A 20,189-nucleotide genomic window follows, 5' to 3' on the forward strand; every position below is an offset into this window, starting at 1 on the left:
CCTACCTTAATGAACCAATCCTGGGTCCCCACCAACAATCTCCTGTATGCATGATGTCATGACCAAAGTGCTTTGCAACAGAAAAGGTAAAGGAGTGAAAACATGCAATATTGATTTTAACTGTTTATTCTAATTTATTTGTGTCTAATAAGCGTAATTTTCAGCTTTTACACAAAATCCATTTAAAAAATCCATAAAATCAAACGGTAAATAAAACAGAACAATAAAATGTATCTAGGCCTAGAAAAGCTTTCCAACTATCTTTTCACCATTCCCAAAAAGAAAAAAGAAAAACAACCATTTCAGTAAACTACTTTGGTATGTACAAGAAAAGAAGGGGAGGACAGGAAGCCAAAAAACACAAATGGATGAAAAGACCGAAGGAGACACAGAAAGCCACTTAAAATATCCTTATTCCAAAGAAGTGTGATGCAAGCATTTCAACAATAGACAGTAGGAATTATCCCAATCGTTTAAAATGCCCTGATTGTGAATAACCAGTGTTTCGTGGCCCACTATAAGTCTGTCCCAAAACATTTCTGAAAGAAGACGCTTCTCAGTTTCAACCAGCTGGCCCAAACTACTCTTTCTCACTTCCCAGGTGCCCTCACATTCCATCATGAGATGTCTTAGGGTCTGCTTTTGGGGATCCTAACGCTTCCCCCGTATGTAGCAGATTCAAATAGAATCTAAAATAATTTTGTCTGACTTTAGAATCCGGGAACTTTCTCAGATAGCTTGGGAGAAAAAGCCCCTTTTATATCATAAGGGGAAAGTGAGCCAGCCAGTGCTAGTTTCTGCATTTGGTCTATGGTGTGAATCCAGCAATCTGCATAAGGGCCCCTTTGGTCTCGTCTGAGATGGTGGAGAGTCTCCATGTCACGGTTACAGTCCGTGAGTTCTCCCAACATTGAACTCTGCAGATTGGACATGATGGGCGACCGTCCATGGTTCAAATGGGTCAGCAGATCTTCATAGAGGAAATCTGTCTGAGGGGCCCCAATCTGACGAAACAATGAAGTGAGCCTCCAGATTGCTTGTACCTTTAAGGATTTAAGCCTACGCTCATACCGCAGGCTTAACGTCGGGAGGCTATGTGGTAGACCCAAGACTTTCTTCCATAATGAATCCTCCAAGCATTGCCAATTAAAGACCCACACCAATGGATTTGCCTCTAGCCCATACAAAAGGATTGGGATGACTTTGGCTGTATAATATCTGATAAGAGGTAGTATTGAGAATGTACAATATTTCCTCTTAATTTTAGCCATTTAGGCTGTTAATTTAGCTATTATCCCTATAAGGTCTTGTCCACCTTTGGCCAGTCTAGGGGACGCATACAGGGGAAAACCCAGATAATGAGCTCCTTCACTACCAGAATTACTTGTCCTTCCAGTGTCAAATAAATTTGGGGCCCTGCCTACTTCAACTCTTAAAGACAACTATTTTTGATTTGCTTGGATTAACTATGAGGTCATTATTCTTAATAGAGGTATCCAAGGAATTTAACAGGTGCTGCAAATCCACCTCAGTCCTATCAAAAAGGATGATATCGTCCATGTATATGAGGCATGTTATGACACTAGCACCAATATTGGGACTTATCAGGGCTGAAGCTTCTAACTTCCCTCCTGCCAGATATAAGATGAAGAGGAAAGGTGCCACCAGGCAACCCTGCCCGACTCCTCGGGAGGATAGCTCAGGAGCAACTTGCTCGCCTTGGAAACAAGATGACACGGACCAACGCAGGTGCAATCCCCGGGTCCGCACTTAGAAACCTCTGGGTATTAAGCACGTTATAAATAACCTATCATATCATATATCATATCTTTCTACCTTAATACAGTCCGAGAGGGTGCCTCCCCGTCCAATCTTACTCGAAGTGTGCTATCTCTATACAGGGCAATTAGGATAGATAGGAGTGGTTTCGGTATCCCCCAGCTGTCCAACTTGGCCCAGAGATGATCTCTGTTGACCAAGTCGAATGCCTTCTACAGATCAATCCAGGCCCCAAAGAGTTTATTCCCCCCTTGCAGCATGGGTTCCCCATTAGGCTCGTTAAACTGGAAAACATGTAATACTAAGCCCCACTCATCTTTCTGTCTGTTGTGGATCAAAGTGTCTCTCTGGCTAATTGAGCTCTCGGTGGTTCAATCCACATTTTCGTACATTCTGAATGGGGTCCTCCTGCGGAGGATGACTACTGTAGTAAACACAGTCCCAGACATGACATGGCACAGTCCAGTGATACTAAGGGCGGGAGCTGGCTTCAGGTTGACAGTGCATATCAAAGGTTGTTGGGGTTTCCAGTCTCCTGTTTTAACCTCTGTAGCCATGCGCTATGTGGGTCTGTTTGAAGTATGCTCTATTAGTATATTAATTATGTTAATTTCTGCCACCATCTGCAGTGCTTACACAAACGGACAGGGTGGCTCCATGAAGCCTTTGAAAGTTAATTAGGCTGGCCACTGCAGGAGGAAGCTTTTTCCCTCCCCCTTCTGAGAAGACATGATGTACTTGTGGCTGTCATATCCCAACTAACTATTATAGGTGAGTCAGCGCCTATATGCTGTGTCCACCCACAGTACACAGGTTTATCTGTATGTTGTGCAGTGAGCATAGGAAACTGTGTGCGGATTAGCCCCACACATTTTCCGGAGGCTGATCTACCATCATTCAATTTCATATAAAACTTAAAAAAAGCCAGGCGAACAAACACCCACCCTGTGGGTGGTCGAATTCCTCACAGTTTCACAGTTTGACATCTAAATTTCAAAGGAACTTTGAAAGTCATGTTTTCTTCCAACACTACAAGCTGGATTCCATAAGGGCACAACATTCCCACTCTTTTAGGGTCATAGAAGTCTACTGAGCAGAGCACCGGTTCTCTTCAATTATACAGTCACTGGATGAGAGAGAAGCGCTTTACCTCCAGTCAAATTCAGACTCAAACGTCCTGTACACTTACATTTGTGCATCCTATTCACTCTATGGGGCAGACCATCTAAAGTCCCGGGTGGAGAGCTCACACCCAGATATGCAACCTCTCCACTTCCTTACACATTTGCCAATACTTCATAGTGAAGATTGTAACGGTTTATTCTGAAGCCACCCTCAACACAGGGAGTTCCTTCCCTCCCCACTCAAGTGGTTAATTCAACAAACTTTTTAACAGATTATTTTATAGCCCTATCTCAGACACATACCCCTTGAGCTGACAATGAGCCAAGGACAAGGCCGGTGTATGGGAATAATATTGGTATTAATTTAAATTAACAGCAATAGAAATTAGCACGGAAATATCACATACACCACTTTATCAGTGGCACAACACAATCAACATCTCTCAGCATAAATAAATCACAAAAGTGAGTTAAAAAGAACACAATCACAAAAGTGTTCACTTTCTGCCAATATCACTCCACGAAATAATTACACTGATCAATAATATAACTTCGCCCAAACTTTTGGTTTAAAACAAACACAGGGTGATTTATCGCTTTGTGTTTCAGTCCTCCCCCACCCCGCTGCTTTGGTCTATGTTGGGAAGTCAGACAGAAAACTAGGAATTCTTTGGGGAATTTTGCATTTCAGACTTCCCTTACTCAATGGCCTATGTTGGGGAAGCTGAATAAAAAGATTGGGCAGATTTAAAAACAAAGACACCCCTCTTCCTTAAAGAAGTTGGGGTCCGCTGGACAACAAGGATTGAAATTCACCCCGTAGTGTTCTGCCAAATGGGGAATTAATTAAATAAATATGTTTGGTTAAATAGGCTAAGGATCTACACAGTTTTGCCCCCCTCCACCCACAGACTATAAAGGGAAAGGTTTCAAGGCAAGCAGACTCCCTCCCCACCTTTTAGTTTTCCAGGGCTAAGTTCTACTTGCATAGCATGCCTCTGTTTAAGGTTCAGGAAAGCCAGCTGCATCTTAGGACACTCTGGAAAGATATGGTAGGTGTCTGGTCCCTCCACTCTCAAAGATGGCCTCCCGCTCTCCACCACAGGACCCAGTCATCTTTGAGGCCTTCCTAGAAATAGACCTCTCCACCGAGATGCACTCTCAGCAATCTCCTCTGGTGTCTGCTTACAGCTGCCACATGGTAAGTTTAGCAGCCTTCCTGATGGTCTGTCTCTTCTCTCTGTCCTCCTGTCTTTCTCCTTTTTCTGTCTCCCCGTTTTTTTTGTGTGTCCCTGTTCTAGTGCAGTTGCCCTTATATAGCAGCAATGAGATCACCAATTTTACAATCTTGGGGAAGTACCCTGCAATAATTCCTGCCTCTAGGATTGTACAGTTACCCCTCTCTCTTCTCCCAACCCAGCTTCCAAGTCAGGATTGGTTTAGAAGTCTGGCGCACCATATGGCAATTCCCTTTTGTAATCTCTACTTTGTTCTCCTTTCAACTTTTTGGGAAAAGCTAGTTATGTATCACAACTTCATAATGTTACTAGGAAATGCCGTACTGAACGTATTTTCTTATTTAGCTAATCATGTAGAATTAGATAAGCCGACCGCCTTATCAGTACGATGTAGCATGGCCATGTGGCACATTTCTGCTGGTTCCATCAAAAGAACAACAGTTATGAAGATGCACGTTATTAAGCATATCCGTAATTTCATTTTCCACCCGCTCACCAACTCTCCCACTTCGAGCATGTTCAGATCAGCCAGAAACCTAGTCTAACTGGCCGTTACAGTTCCCAGAGTCACAGGTAGATGCATTTTATATCCCCAAAATCCCCTAGAAATTACATTAAAAAAATGGTACGAAAATGAAATCAATCCACATTATAGTTCATGAAAAAAAGCCTAAATGATAATAGTCCTTTTAACTTAATTGTGAATCTTCCTGTGGGACAAATGGCAATTTCTGCTTCCAGCCATGTGTTTTTTTCTGGGTCATCCTGTACCTTAATCAGTCTCCTTAGTGTTGGAAGCTTTCTTTTTGAAGTGGGTGCCCCCATTTTCACACATATTAGTCACGCTCCAGCCAAGGGTGACTTTCCTTGAAGTCCCTGCTTTCAGAGCCAGCAGGTCTGGAGAACACTGAATTTTGACAACTTTAGCAGCATATTTTTATTGCGGGTGTCATTAGATGGGTGATGCAACAGCCAGGCTGGAAGTGCGAATTTTCCTTTGTGAAGTTTTGTGAACCTTAAGCCAGAAACAGGCTCTGCCTTGGGCAGACATTTTCTACGAAGACAAAGTGGTTCTTCGAATTCACTGGAGTTTTGTATGTCAAACATAATATACATTGCTTTTGTCAACCCACACACGTCTTGTTTTCCTGACACTGTTCTGTGAGCAGTGATTTTTATTTCACTTTTGCTTTTGAAAGCATTTTTTATTTGCACACTCATATGCCAGCCGTTTTGGGGCCTTTAAATGCACCCCAGAAAATGGAGATAGGGCTAACCCACACTTTGTATTCCCTCCATCATAGTCCATCTAAGAAAAGAAGGCAACGTTTTAACTGACAAACCAATAAAGACAGAAGTGCAACCCTGTATTCCTAAATGCCAGACTATTGGCTCACCTCACAATGGAACACCTTGCTTGAAAGCATCACGCCCTCATTGCAAGGCAACTCCAAAAAGCGAGTCACAGGATCCATACCACTACTGTCAAGAAACATAACTTAGCCCGACTGTATGGTTACGGTCGTCTCTGTATCCTTGCCCAGAAAGGAGAAATGTGCGAGGCATTCCGTGCCCATTATGAACCTCGGGAACTACACTTCATTGGGATCCCAGTGTGGGAGGAACAGTCAGTGGAGGGTATCCAGAAGCAGGGAGTGGCACTCAATGGATCCCTGCATGAGAACCCGAGCTCATAGAAGCACCGTCTTTGCTCCTAGTGTCCCCATATGTCCTTGAAAACCAGCTGCAGGGACTCTGGTCTCCTACTGTCCCTAGTCGACCTAGCTCCTCCAGCATTCCCGGTGTGCCTTTGATCTTCGGCTTCATCCACGCCCCTGCCACTCTGACTACTTGCCGGTGTACCGACTTGGATACATTCTTGGATTGCCTAGTTTCGCTATTGGGATGTTTGTGATGAACTGGATTTGATTGAATTTTAGACTGGACTAATTTTGCACTGGAAAACCTTAAGGCACCTGGCTTACTGGGGAATTCTGGGAAACAACTGCTGGAACTATAGTGCCCTCGCTTTGTCAGGTCATTTATATTTGGACCCATCACCTGTGACATCCCTGTGTTTAAGCTTCTGGTTGAACATTGTTCAAACATTGTTTGGTCGACCTATAAGGGGAACCACACACGTTTTTTTTTTACTTCTTCTGTTTATTATAGATTGTTTTCTAGCCTGTTCCTCTTCCTGTGGCTAGCTGTTTATTCTCTTTTCTCCTTGCAGCTCTCGTGGACAGGCTTTGGCTTAATCTCCTCCTAATATCAATTGTTCCAGTAGACCTTTGAATTGTTGATCGCCTGGGTAGATGAGGGCTGGCCAAGGGAAGCAAACTGCCTTCTCTAGTTACCCGATTTTTACATTGAGCCAGTGGTATTCAAACTTTTCGATGCTTATGATCACCCCGCCCCAACACCCAGGAGTACAATTATTGTTGCCACCTCGTCCCCTCCCCCCCCGACCCCCCAGAGGACAGAAGTGCTTTTATTTTCGATTAAAAGTAATCACTGTCCTTCCTTTTTAAAGGAGCCTCGTACCACACACACTACTACCCTTTTATTCTTAGGAGGAGCTTGAATGTTTTAAGGCCAATGCCCTAAACCCACAGCTGCCAACTCGATAATAGAAATAGAAAAAATGCTTCTTCACGGCTTCACAAACCTACAAGTGTGTTTGGGGGGGGGGGTGCATCTGAATGTTTGGGCACCAGGCACCACATAATGTCCTCTATTTGGAACATATGGCGAATTCACAATGGCGTCGGAGCAGGCATTTTTCTAGTTCTGTATACAGAGTTGGAATAGAATGTCACTATGTCCAGCAGACTACATTGGGTAAGCTTACGAGATGGCCACAGAAACTGCTTAAATAATAAGAAATAAAGTTTTACTTTTTGCGAGAGACGAAGCAGAAATGTTCTGTGAACAGACCATGTATGCAAAAATCAGCACCTCAAACATACAATCTATCGAGCCTGGAGTGAAGATAGCGAAGAGTCCTCACCCCAAGCCCAATCAAAAAAGATTAATTTCCATCAAAGCTGCAGGAGTGATGGCACTGAACTCCAGTAACCTTTCAATACAATGCAATAGTTTTGTTTAGTTTCTTTACTTATGCCGCACGCCGAACGCTGGGGTAACTGGGCGCCGGAGACTTAGAGGAGGTTACAACAAGGTATGGACATACAGTAGAATAGCAATAAGTGCAGTTGACCAAGTTACAGGGTGGTCGACAGTAGACAGGTACAGTGCGAAGAAAGTCCGATGGCGGTGGAGTTCTTATTGGTGAGCCATGATTTAGTTTTGGCTCTAAAAGTCCAATAACACTAGTAGATCGTAATCCCCCCCACCCCAACAACTCAGCCCAAAGCGTTGGATCATAATCTGAAATACTGAAGTCTCCAATATATTCATTAGTGATCCCAACAGCTCAAGCTGACAAGGTTTGCATCACTACTTAACATAATAGATGGAAGCTTCAATGCGATTTAATTGTTTTCTGCACTTGGCGAAGCATTAACGCGCAGAACTACAAAGCCGTAAGATTCTTAAGCACAGAAGTAGAGGACCATTTATCTTGTAAACAAACATAATGTTTAAACACTTGACCAGACCTTAGACGTTATGCTCTGTGGCATAATGTCCTCCATGAACGAGGCCGCTAAGAGCATCTAGTATATGACTGCAATGATCAAGAGATCGCTGCTCACGTTTCAGTGAACAGTACTGAATACTCGCAGCGCGCACACCGCTCTCTCAGAGCATGTTAACTTTGGTGATAGTTACACCTACAAGAATACAAAACAGCATACATGCACCAGAAAGCGTTCATGGCAAAAAACACCACAAAGTCATTGTGGTGTGGGTTTAGAGCTTGGTCCGACCAATTGAGCAAAGCCAATGACCTATAATACGGGGCTGGATAAGTATATGTAATGACCAGAAACGTATTTAAGGGAAAGGCTGACCACCTATCTGCTTGCAAGAAAGATCACCAAAATAGGGTTGGACAAACCAAGGACCAATGGCTGCTATCAGCCAGGGATCAGGAAGGGCAGAGCCAAAAACCTCTGCAAGCGGCTCAGTTCAAATTAAAACAATACCCTTTAGGAAACAGGGGTCAGGGGTCAAGGAGTATTCAGGGCTGTAGGCGTTCTAAACAAAACCAAGCATGGCTTGAGGAAAGTATTCATCAGATATACTGGTCAAGCAACTTGAGATGGAACCATGGATTCTCACCCTTGTTTTATTAAAGTGGATGGCTGAAAGGTTTTGAATTAATCTTAACCTGTGGCATTGCTCTGGGCAACCCTCCAGACCATCGTTCTCCACCTGCCAAGCCATTACAAAAAGGGGAAACACCCTATGCAAATCAGGCTTGGTCCCAGCCCGAACTGCTAGGTCACATCGCTTCTGCACGAGACCACAAGCTTACCCAAACATGTGTCAACCTCTTTGGGACTCATCAGTGAGGATTAGATGGGTCTCTCTCCCAGCAGGCGCGCAACCCATGTCTGGGCACTGCTATCCCACTCGGGGTGACTACAGCAAAACAAAAAAAAAAGAGGTGATGGCTTTGGGGTGGGACCAAGCCTGATTTGCATAGGGTCTTTGTCTTGTGAAAATGCCTTGACACACGAAGAACAATGGTCTTGAGGGTTAAGCAATGCCAGAGGTTAAGATTAATTCTAAACCTTCCAGCCATCACCTCTTTTGGTTTCCTGTTAAATAATGTAATGCATCACTGTTTCAAATCTTAGGTTGTTTGCATTTGTCACAAATATTGCATTTGTGATTTATAACATGCAACAAAGTAGGGTTGAGGAAGCATGGGTGATAATTTGCAATCCCTGGCAACAGGACAGAAAAATTGCCATTTTTGCATGTCCCCCTCATCAATCGACTTATCCTGCTAAATTTCAATCCTAACATATTGATATAGACAATAACAAACAATTCTGATATTTTGGCGACATTGAGACGTGGACTCTAAGGAACAGGGCTCAGGAAGCATCACGCCATTTGAACCAGGGTTCAGTGGGAATCCTGCAAATGGCTTACACAAAACCAGGGCTCAGTGAACACCAGGGCAATGAACTCTATCAAACAGGGCTCAAAGATGGAATAAGCCAAGGGTCTGGACAAATCGGGTCTTGGTGGCTACTAAGCTGAGGCCTTCTACAATCCCGGCGGGCTCAATGCAGCTTTACAATGAATGTAATGATAATATAAATAATAATATTTGTATACAGCAAGGTCATGCTGGAATTCTCCCACAGCCCTGGAATAATGGTTAAACAATTTAAGGGTTTTCAATGCATTGGCCTCAGAGGGATGAAGTGCTGAGCTGGCCCTGTCGGGGTTAATATTTGTGAATTGCAGACTGCCCACGTGCCTGAGGAGAGTGCTTAAATTGTATGACCTCACAAGAAACCATGTAGTCTTTCTACATAGAACTGAACAAATTATATGTATAAATACAAATATTTTGAACACACCTAGATCCATGTCAGATCTTCAGTTATGTGGATATTCAACATCCATACATACCCCCCACCCCAAAGAGTACCTGTTTATAGTTTAAGAACTCTATCCAGTTTGTACTGTCGCATTTAAAAATAAATAAAGGACATCACATAGATGCGTGTAGGTCCCCTGCTTGGTATCGTTACTCTTTAGTATTCCTGCTCCTGTTTTCTGAAACTCCTTCTCAACCACAGCCCCAACTTACCCACCACACAGAGCAAGTTCTAGAAATCCAATCATTGGCGAAATAAGAAATAACCACTCTAACAAGACTCCATGGAGGGAGGCCACTACAGTGGTAACAGGAATAATATAAATGCCTATTATATTACATATCCCGTATATCTGAGTCTCTGTCACTTCCATATCATCCCCATTTCCTAGATCTGTTCAGTTATTGTCTTCATACCGTTTCTCTAGAAAATCTACATAGGTTGCTCACCCCCTTGGAGCATATTCATTTAATATACATTACTTCACACACCAGACAATTCCCCTTGGAATATTTTATTTTTTATCAAGCTGTTCTACAGATGAATCCAAAGCAGCTGCATCCCTTTGCAAATACCATGTGGCTGTAGCAGGCTCTCTCCTTCCATAGACTCCCCTTTCTTAGAGCTCCTGTACATATATAGGATCTTTCCCCTTCTTTTGTTTATTTTTTATTATTTTTAGTAGTTGCAATTACAACTTTTCAAATATAAAGCTTTCAATATTTACATTTAAAAGAAGAATAAAAACAATATGTTTAAAATGATTTGTTAGATTCTACTAATTCAAATGAATATCAATCTTTGTCCTTTGATATCAATCCTGTAGGCAGAACTATGGATCTCCCTTCGGGACATCGATAGGCCATCTAAAAAAGGACAGAAACACAAAAGGTGATGACGTGATTGCTATATCTGCAGGATATATAGACACCTCCTGAAAAGCCATTGTGTTGATTAGGCATTGGTATGGCTACACCGAATAGATGCTCGAAAATTCCCATCAAGTCTCCACTAACTGCCCCCGAACTAACACACTCAAATTCTGCTCTCTAACATAATAAACCACACACACAGGTGAACTGGGACACCATTCCAACACACAAAATCAGAACTCTACACCTCTTCAACTATACTTCATTTCAAAATCCCAACACAATCCTGACCAATGCATCTTTGCGCTATGGGTGAATGAGTCTCCTCTGGACACGACCTGCACATAATACTCTGATACTTCTGAATGGCACACCTCAATACAACAAGAAAGAATTCTTACATTTTTACTTCCGTATATTCCCCATGCATAGTGCAGAAGAACGGGGTATAAAACACAACGTACCATATAAACAGGCCTCAAAATGTCTACTCCATGTTAGCGAGTAAAAACGCACTCTTACTGAAAAGGAACTGTGTGCATTTGGAAAATTGGGTCAATCGTCCTCTGGCATGTATGCCATTTAACAGTATATGGTCCTGTAAAGATATCAAGTGCTTCTGGTGAATTTATCATAAAGCATAGTGGTGAAGGGGTGGGCTTTAAGTGAGCTGGGTCCTCCTGGGTCCAAGACATAGACAAGCTACAAAAATCCCTCTAAGAAGGACCCCTGCCAGGTCCCATTTTTCAGGAAAGATTGGCACTGACAGTAGTTCTCCAACTCTTCCCCCTTTCACAGTGCAGCCTTTCCCTGATGGGGTACCTCCCCAAGGGGCCCCCGACTGCTAATAAGCAATTAAGTTTGCAATACGAGTTTGAGCTCAAGGTAAGAAGAAGCAACACAATGCATGTGGTGATTAGAGTGGTTTGCAGCTATCCTCCAATGGAAAACAGTTGCATTTAGATTGATTTCAAAGTCCTTTCTACGGTTTCTATTCACAGGAAGTGTTTATTTTTCCCGATCGTCACAGTGGGCCCTCCTGCCTAGATCCTCGGCCTGCGCGCCCTTTCCCTGACAACAGAAACGTTATTGACACTGAATTTTCAAACAGGAGACCAATCTCGGCTTCAACACTTCACGTTATGTTATGTTAGCGGTACTTGTATGGCGCACCGTCACCAACGGAATTGGTCCCCAGGCGCTCTGGTGGATCTGCAAACAGGGAGGGTGGATAGGGTCAGTTGGGAAGAGGGGGAGAAGGAGAGTGGGAGAGGTGATGTGCTGTTGGCAGCTTCAGCTCGGTATACACCGAGTGCTGGGCTTTGGTGCTAGTATCGGATCGAGTGAAGGCCTAGAGTGCTGTGGTTGAAGTTTATCTTGGGCCCAACGTATTTCTCTGTGCCACAATATACTTATGTGGTCAGATTGTGTGCACAAGCAATACTGACTGAGAACTGAAAAGGCATGCAAATATTATTCCTTATACTCGCAGCTCGTGTATACAGAGCATGATCTGGAATGGAAACTTTGGGTACACCGACTGTGCCAGGGAAAGAGTACTAAACTTGAATAGGCTACGAGGTTGTTGCCACTGATCTGCAATGTGATGTGTATTGCGTAGCACACTTCTGGGAATTTTCGCAGCATCGCTACACGTACATGTCATGGACCTAACAAAATTATTATTAAGAAGCAGCGCGCCTTGCCTAGGGCACGTCCCTAGGGATGTCCGCCGTTTGAACCCATTTAAGGCCCAGCTGAAGGCAGAGTGGGCTGTGCAAGTCTCCAAAACACTGAGACGACATTATTGGAAAATACTGGTTATTCCTTTTTTTCGTGCTTATGTAAAGATTCTAGGCTTACCAATGGTTGAAATGCATAATTCAAAGGAATGTATTCTAGACAACCCTACCGATTTAGGTGGAAGGCTACTGCTTTTTAGGCAGTCTTAGCGCCTACAGATTTGGGTGTTTGATCCTACACCTATTTTTACAGTACCCACTAGGTCCTAGTTGCTTCATGCCTCTACGGGCTGCTGCCGTGGAACCTAGACCCAGGTTACACGGGCTGCAATGGAGTCATGTGACTATGTTAGGATTGGGCTTTGAAACCGCTACTATATGCGCTACAAAAACAGACTCAATGAACGCAATTTGTGACAGAACTTTAAATTCGTTATCATACCAAGCTCGGACTGGCCTATGGGCAGGGCTTTAAGTGGGCCGGGGGCCTCCGAAATCCCATTTTGAGGCAGGGCCCTGCCAGGTGCCCACTAATCTGCCTTGGCAGTCCCGGCCACTACACGAAAAGGCTTTTTTTCCAAAGCCTGAATCTCTCGCTTGTGTCAGAAAGCTTCAGGCTTCAGAAAAAAATGCCATAATGGTGGCGCCACACCTGCGAGGCATCCATTCAAGCAAGAGATGCCTGTGGGCTGGCGCCACCATTATGGAGAAAACGTGAAGCTGCCGGAAGCAGAGGCCTTGTTCTCTAAATCCTGAAGCTCCTGCGCATTTGTGGGACTTTCAGTCCTTAGGAAAAAGGCCTCAGCTTCCAGGGGCCTCACCCTTTCAGCCTTAATGGTGACGCTGCCCCTCCCCAGCTGGCGAAGGCCAGCGCCACCATTAAGGCTGAATGGGCGAGGCACTGTCCCCTGCCAGGCAAGCCTATAGAATATAAATGCAGACATCAGCACCCTCGAGGGTGCTGATCTCTACAAAAGGCCACCAAGCAAGGGTGCCAGTAGCCCATTGAGCCAGACTCGTCCAGGGGGCGTGGTCTAACGGGTCAGCAGGCAACTCCTTGCTGTTAGGCCCCGCCCCCTTGATGAGCCCAGCTCATTTTGTAGTGCCACTTAAGGCACTGCCCATGGGGCAATAGGACAATGCCGAACCAAATACGAGTGTGGGCCAATTTTTCTTTTTTTTTTATCAAAGTGGGCCACTTTTTTTCGTTTGATAAGTTACTTCACCATGCCGCTAGTAGTTTTGACCAGTATTACTAGATAAATATTCTTTAAAATTCACCATTTGCATCACATTTTATCAAATCCACCACCCCCCTTGGGTATTACTCAGTCACAAAATGAACGTAATGCCATTTGCAACGGTGGGCCACTTTTTCATTGGTGCCCGAGACAACTGTATGCCCCAGTCCCACCCTGCACCATACCCATCCAAAATGAGCTGCAGCCGCGGCTTGCAGAGGGAAATCCGGCCTTGTAAACACGCGCAGCCGCGCCGTTCTATTTTCCGTGCATAGCTGGGCACGAGCGAGCCCCGGGACAGGCCTCCCTTTATGCAGGTGAGGGGCAGGCCTGGCCGCGTGCGCCTCCACTGTGTACATAACACGCTCTCCAGTAACTAACCATGGCCCGAGGCATCCGCAGCGGCCATGAATACGGCATTGAAGGCCCTCGCACAAACGACCCCCACTCCCTTCCCCTGACAGCCTCACCATGGCAACCGGAGCAGACCGACAAGATCCGGATATGCAATGGCGGGGTGGCACATTTATAATGAACATAGTTTTTTTTTTTTGCACCTTGGAAGGTGTTACCTCAGTTTTGGCAGTCTGCGTTACGTTAACTCTTCACTGTTGTGGATCTCATCTGCCGTTGGCCCGAGCACGCGCCTTTCCCCTGAAGCTCCTGCTCTCCCTTATTCTCTCACTGCCAACTGCCCGTGTTGCTGCGCATGGCAGTGTAAGCTCAGAAGCTAGTGGCATACTGCACTTGAAGATTAGAACACAAAATACTTCAGAAAGCAAAATACTTCCTTTTAGATACCCACCAGCAAATCCACAACCGAGCCAGTACTCCTTCAACTCGCTTATTACAACCCCTCACTGCAGCGCGGCGTTATGCCAACAGTGGCTTCTATCCAAATCAGTATTAGGGGCGTGGGGGGCAAACCAGGCGGCACAGAGTGGTGACACATCAAATAAGGGGCAACAGGGCAACATGGTTGCAGTAAATATGAATTTTAACAAGTTGGTTAAAAAAGGTGACATTATGCAAGTTCAGAGTAGTTCAAGACAATACAAGTGGGGCATCAAGTTAATATACACCCTAAAAAGTGAACTCGTGCTCAACAATTTCAAAATGCCCTAAAAAAAAGAAAGAAAAGCCCTTTTTCAAATGCTTTACTGTGGGTTCATTGAACACAACTCACCATCATGTGTTGCTGTATCTTTAAAACATTTGATTTAAAGTTACATAACCAAAAAAAAAATAACAGTCTGAAATCTCTTCCAAGCTTCCCGTTAATCAGGAACCTTCAACGCCGAACTTAAAGCACCTTAAATGGCAGCCAAGCTAAACTTAAATTTTGCCACTCCAAAATTACAGTTCAACTGTCTTAACCTCGGAGTGTTGTTAACAGTTCATCCGTAACAATGTTCTATCTAATCTTGGTCCATTATTTCCAGTTTAACAATAATAATCATTATGTCACATTTTCATTTAGAGCTTCATGGCGGATACCACCGTCGCCTACGTGCTGTACGCATGTTATTATTACCCAAATTAATGGAACTCTAATAGAATGTAAAGTGGTCCTTTATAGTGTCATCAATGACATTTGTGGTGGCTTTGTGGCTTGTGCTTTTGCCAGAATAAAAGATGGGGTGGTTAAAAGGGAAAGGCAGGTACTAAACATGTGACATTGATGAGCGTGGGCCGGGAGTACCAGAGTCCCCAGAGCTGGTATGGTCCTATGTGGTCTGTGGCATTGACACACCGATTGCTATATGTGTTGTAGTCCCTGTGGCGTTATTTAAAGGTGCGAGTAGATTGAAAGTTTGGGGAAACCTGAGTTGGGCTGTGGTTGCTGGGGAGTCCAATTAGGATGTTAGAGTGATGCTGAGTCAGCAGTGTTAAAGCAGTGTTAAAGCTGTGCTGTTATCCCTCTTGATGTGGTATTACTGTTTTCGGTTACATTTTATGATGCCTGATCAGTGGTGGTGTGAGTGCTGTGTGATGGGAAGACTGACATGAGTGGGTTGAGATCTCCAAGGTCAGTGCTTTAAATGGGCCTGCCCTAACCGGTCCTCATTACCTGCACTTCTCATGTTTACCGTAATTAGGATTTCCCCAAGATGAAGGAGATTACAGCTACTCTATTGTGGGGCAGGTGAAAAATAAAGCATTTCATTTACTTGTACAGGTGATGAAGGACTAAGCCCCTGCAGCTTTTGTTGTGGAAAGTAGAGCCTGCCCCCTCCTTCTCGCTCCCCCACCCACAGTACCCATCGGGGCTCCTTCAGGGCCCACCATGCAGACCAAAAGGAGACAACACATACAGCTACAAGGCTACAAATGTGTTTACTTTGCACGTAATACCATTTGGCTAATTGAGCAGTACCTGTCCCTCACAGGGCCCTCCAGAGCTTTCATGTGGAGGTCATATTCAGGATTATAGTACCTGGCACAGGCAGCACCTTAATAAAGACTGGCAATTTTTAACACCACTCCAGTTACCTACCAAATATTGCCTTCTTACGAGGCCATGAAAAGGAGCAAAAAATAAAACTCGCCTTTTGAATCTTAGTTTTTATCTATGATGTCTGCTAGTTTGGCACGCAAAAAGAAAAGATTTGCTTTTATGTGAATATTCAAATATTTTAAGAACATGCATAACAAGAAGCTGAAAGTTTCTCTAAAACAATTTAGGCAGGTGACCTTATCACAACAATTCTTGTGTGTCTTTACGCTCTGAAAGTAAAGTAATGTAATAAAAGAGGACATTTTTTAGGGTCATATTGCTTTGCTTTCTGGGGGTTGCACTTGTCCTTCAGGGTGTGTAAAATATAGGGCAGATCTATCTTCAAGAAGCAACGAAGCACTTTACAGAGGTATACAACAGTACAGATACATAAAGCACTTTACAGAGCGATGCAACAGTACAGATGCATAACAGAGCGCTTTTCAGAGGAACTACAGAACAGATATACAGCAGGGGTAGGATACAGAGGAGCACAGAGGATGGGTACAGCTGTACCGAGTGGCAGGGAGGAGAGGGGCGGACCGCGTCTAGCGAGGCAAGCGGCGCAGACGGTGACATGATGGCCTAGGTGTTGAGGAGAGACTCTTGAGAGGTGGGTCTCAAGTTCTTTTCTGAATTGTAGAAGCAGGGTTGCAAGTCTGATGCCGACACGTAGGAGGTTCCATAGTCTTGGGGTGTAGGCAGAGACGGCTGGTTTTCAGGTCCCCTCCTTTTTGCAGCGGTGGATTTCAAGTCTGCACATGTCCTGGCTTCTGGTGGTGCGCTGTCCGTCAGATGCAGAGTTTCTTCGCATCGTAGCTGGGTGGCTTAAGGGCGACTGCCTTATAGATGATGCAGCAAGATGTGAAGGTGATTTGTGCGTGCAGTGGGAGCCAATGAAGGTCGATGGGGGCAGGGGTGATGTGGTTGTATCTGCGTAGACCCTTGAGGAGTGTGGCTGCATTTAGGACATTTCTAATAGGCACAAGGGAGGACGTTGAGAGGCCTTCAAGGAGGGCATTGCCCCATCCAGGTGTGATATATTATATTTATTGAGCACAGACCTAGCTTCGAGAAGCAACAGAACACTGTACAGACGTCTACAGCAATACAGATACACAATAGAGCGCATAAAAGAGGTAACACCAGAACTGATATACAGTATAGGGTAGGATACAAAGGGGCAGGGAGGAGATGAGTGGACGGTGTCTAGCGAGTCGAGTGTCTAGTGACTCAGGTGGCGTGGCGAGTGTGATGTACCCACTGCCCAAAACCCTGCCTGCCTTGTACCCCTCGCCTTCGTTTTCCTCCAGTCCCCACCTACCTTTCTGCAAACAGGTGCTACTCTCCCTCAGTTTACTCTCTTAGGGTACTTACTCGCACCTCATTCTCTCTTTAGCACCTCTCTCATTGCCGTATTACTCTCACTCCAATCCCCACCCAACACTCAGCAGTTCCTACTCACTATTCGCACATGTCCCCCTATTCGCTTTCCTCCATCTTCCAGCAGAGGCGTACCCAGGATTGTCTTTCAACTGGGGCCTGAAGCTAATGTAGTTGGACCCACCACTGTAATATTAACATCTGTAAATGCCCACACAATGCTGCTAAGTGGGCATTTACAGATTTTTGGTGGGCTTTGCCCCTCAGGCACTACCCTGTCTATGCCTCTTCCTTCTGGGCCCTTTGAGCAGGACCCGTGTTCCGCTACGTTCCTTCCTTTTCATTTTGCTCAAAAGGAGGCAACTCTGAAGAAGTGGATCACACAACAAGGTGGTGGGGTGGGGTTAGGGGCGCCTTTATCTAGGTGACAGCACAGGATCGTGGATTTAAGAGTATGGTCACCCTATTTTGTTTCAGACGTATGCGATTTTACACCGCCCTGCAGCCGCGATTGGCAGTTCATGAATCCCTACACCCTCACCTTGCTAACAACGACAAACCGCTTTGAATGGACAGTGACCCTAAGGTGTGGACAATGAAGGCTGCAGTAGCCTTCAATGTCAGTAAATTATAATGACGACGCCCTAATGGATCGCGCCCCGCGGGCCTATACGCCAAATTCAGTCACTTCTGGGAAAGAACGGGCAGTGAGCAGCTGTCAGCGTCGCGGCGAAGTCACAGCGACTTCACCACGCGCCGTAAGGAAACAGAGCCCAAGGAAAGACAGGAAGGAAGCCAGCATGTCAATGGGCGGTGCCTGGAACTAGCCTCTAGGGGTGCTGCTCAAGGTGTGAGCATGAGAGCCGAATAATATGCCTGCAGTTTAGATCATACATCACCTCTGCTTCACAGGCACTGCCAGGTGTTTGAGGTACTCACAGGCCCCCCCATTCCGAATCCCCTCGCCGAATACCCTCGGAGCTCATTCGCGCATGCCGTAATAGAAGTTAACGGTCTGTTTTTTTTCTTCCATAATTGATGTCAAAGCGAGGGCCTAGTGCAATATTTTAAAAGCAAGTGTCTAGAGAAAGCAGGGGCATTGCACTCCCACTGTCTTTTTGGTAACATGTCTATAACGCTTGTCAAGTAAACGCCCGGCCTAAACTTTTGGAATTCTGCATGGGTCAGACAACATGTCCAACCACCGTCTATACAGTGGGTCTATGGCATCAGGACACGACTCCCGCTTGCATAATGTGTCCCTTGGACAGAGTAGGGCGGCGTGAACCTCAAAGCCAGGCATGACTAGAAGGCACGCATGCCTGAGGAGAGAGGATATTGAGCTTCTGTCACCACGGGCCTGTCCCTGGGCCTCTTACCCTTGCAGTAATGTATTATCCTGAAGGTTAATAAATGCTCACCACGCTTGTCTGCATCTGCGGTTATTGTAGACCTATATTGAAGCACATGAAGGTACAGCATTTGCGCCAAAAATGTTAGAACACCATACTATTAAACTCCCTGGTGGAGAAGGGCCATAGGAATTTCCAAGAACCTAGGGAGATCCCCTCCCAATCCCCCCCGCTTTGGTGCATCCGAGCATAGTACACAGTATCTAGATTTAATATGATGACTTGCCAAGTGGTTCATTAACAAAGAAAAAAAATGGCAATAGCAAGATGCATAGTGTATATGCAAATTAGCTGAACAGGTTCTCCACACAAGGAGATTGTCATTGCCTTATGGGGCAGTGTTTCTTCAATCCAACACTGGCGGCTCTTCGGGACGCAACTACAAACCACATACACGCTTCAGCCTAACTAGAGATGGTCTGTGCATTAGTCAGTGCATTGCTATGTGTTTCTAATCCGGAGATGAACATCCAGCCAGGGTAACGAGGTGGCACAGTTCATGTGAGGCTTTTCAGCCGAAATGGCATATTCCACTATCATATTGGAGATAGAAAGCTTTTGTTCTTGCTCTTTTCAGATGCACCTTAATATTGCTGGTGAATGTTAAACATGCCCCAAATGCTTCAATTTCCAGGATGGGTGTCAATCTATACCACGTGGACAATCCTCAATGCTGCATTTGTGGTTGGTTGGTTGGTTGGTTGATGCATCCTTGAGAGAGGTCAGTCTTGGGTTGATAAAACAATGTATAAAGTAGCACTGCCCTAGAAGACAATGGCAATTTCCTCATATAAAGCAAAAGGCAAGCTTGTCGGCTAATTTGCATATCCATAATGCATTGCTATGTGGCTCCGATCTGCAGGTGAGCTTCCAGTGGTGGCTACTAGATGGTACTGTGTAGCTTTTAGCTGAAACTGCCTATTGCACTACAGATACAAGGGATGTTCTTGCTTTTTGTGATGAATGGTAATCTTTTTGATTGAAGCAGGTGGGTTGGGGTGAAGTATCTGGATCGTGCATTCAGGAGGATACACAGAAGCGTTCGAAATTGTTGGGAGCCATTTAGCTCCTATTTCTACCTTAGGAGAGCCTGGTTAGTTTACAGCCAACAGTTACCAGAAGCTGCTTTTGGCCCCCAAGCCAACTGGTGCCTTACAGACATGCATAGGTGGCATTGACTGAGTGTTTCAGAATATACATAAAGAAGAATTAGGACACATCTAGGACATATTTAAATAGATGATAAATAAGGCCAAAAAATTCAAGCGTGTCTTTCATGTTAAAGTTATATTTGCATGAGCTGGTATTCGCCCCTGGTTACCAGTGCAGGCTCCTGCCTACTGGGTGATGCCTTACACCCAGGAGTTTGTTTTACC

General features: G+C 44.9%; 1 protein-coding gene across 5 annotated transcripts in view; it reads right to left on the reverse strand.

Moving 5' to 3' along the window:
- ARHGAP4 (Rho GTPase activating protein 4) overlaps positions 1-20,189 on the reverse strand; it is a 593,975-nt gene that overhangs the window by 380,004 nt on the left and 193,782 nt on the right. Inside the window, exon 1 of one of the 5 annotated variants that reach the window (XM_069645409.1) lies at positions 14,094-14,203. The exons of the other annotated variants lie outside the window; for them this stretch is intronic. The gene's annotated coding sequence lies outside the window, so the exon portion shown is untranslated. Of the gene's footprint in view, positions 1-14,093; positions 14,204-20,189 lie in introns of those variants that run through there. 5 annotated transcript variants of the gene reach the window in all.

This window comes from Ambystoma mexicanum, chromosome 2p (genome assembly GCF_040938575.1).
Source record: "Ambystoma mexicanum isolate Mex_15411 chromosome 2p, UKY_AmexF1_1, whole genome shotgun sequence".
Lineage (NCBI taxonomy): Eukaryota > Metazoa > Chordata > Amphibia > Caudata > Ambystomatidae > Ambystoma > Ambystoma mexicanum.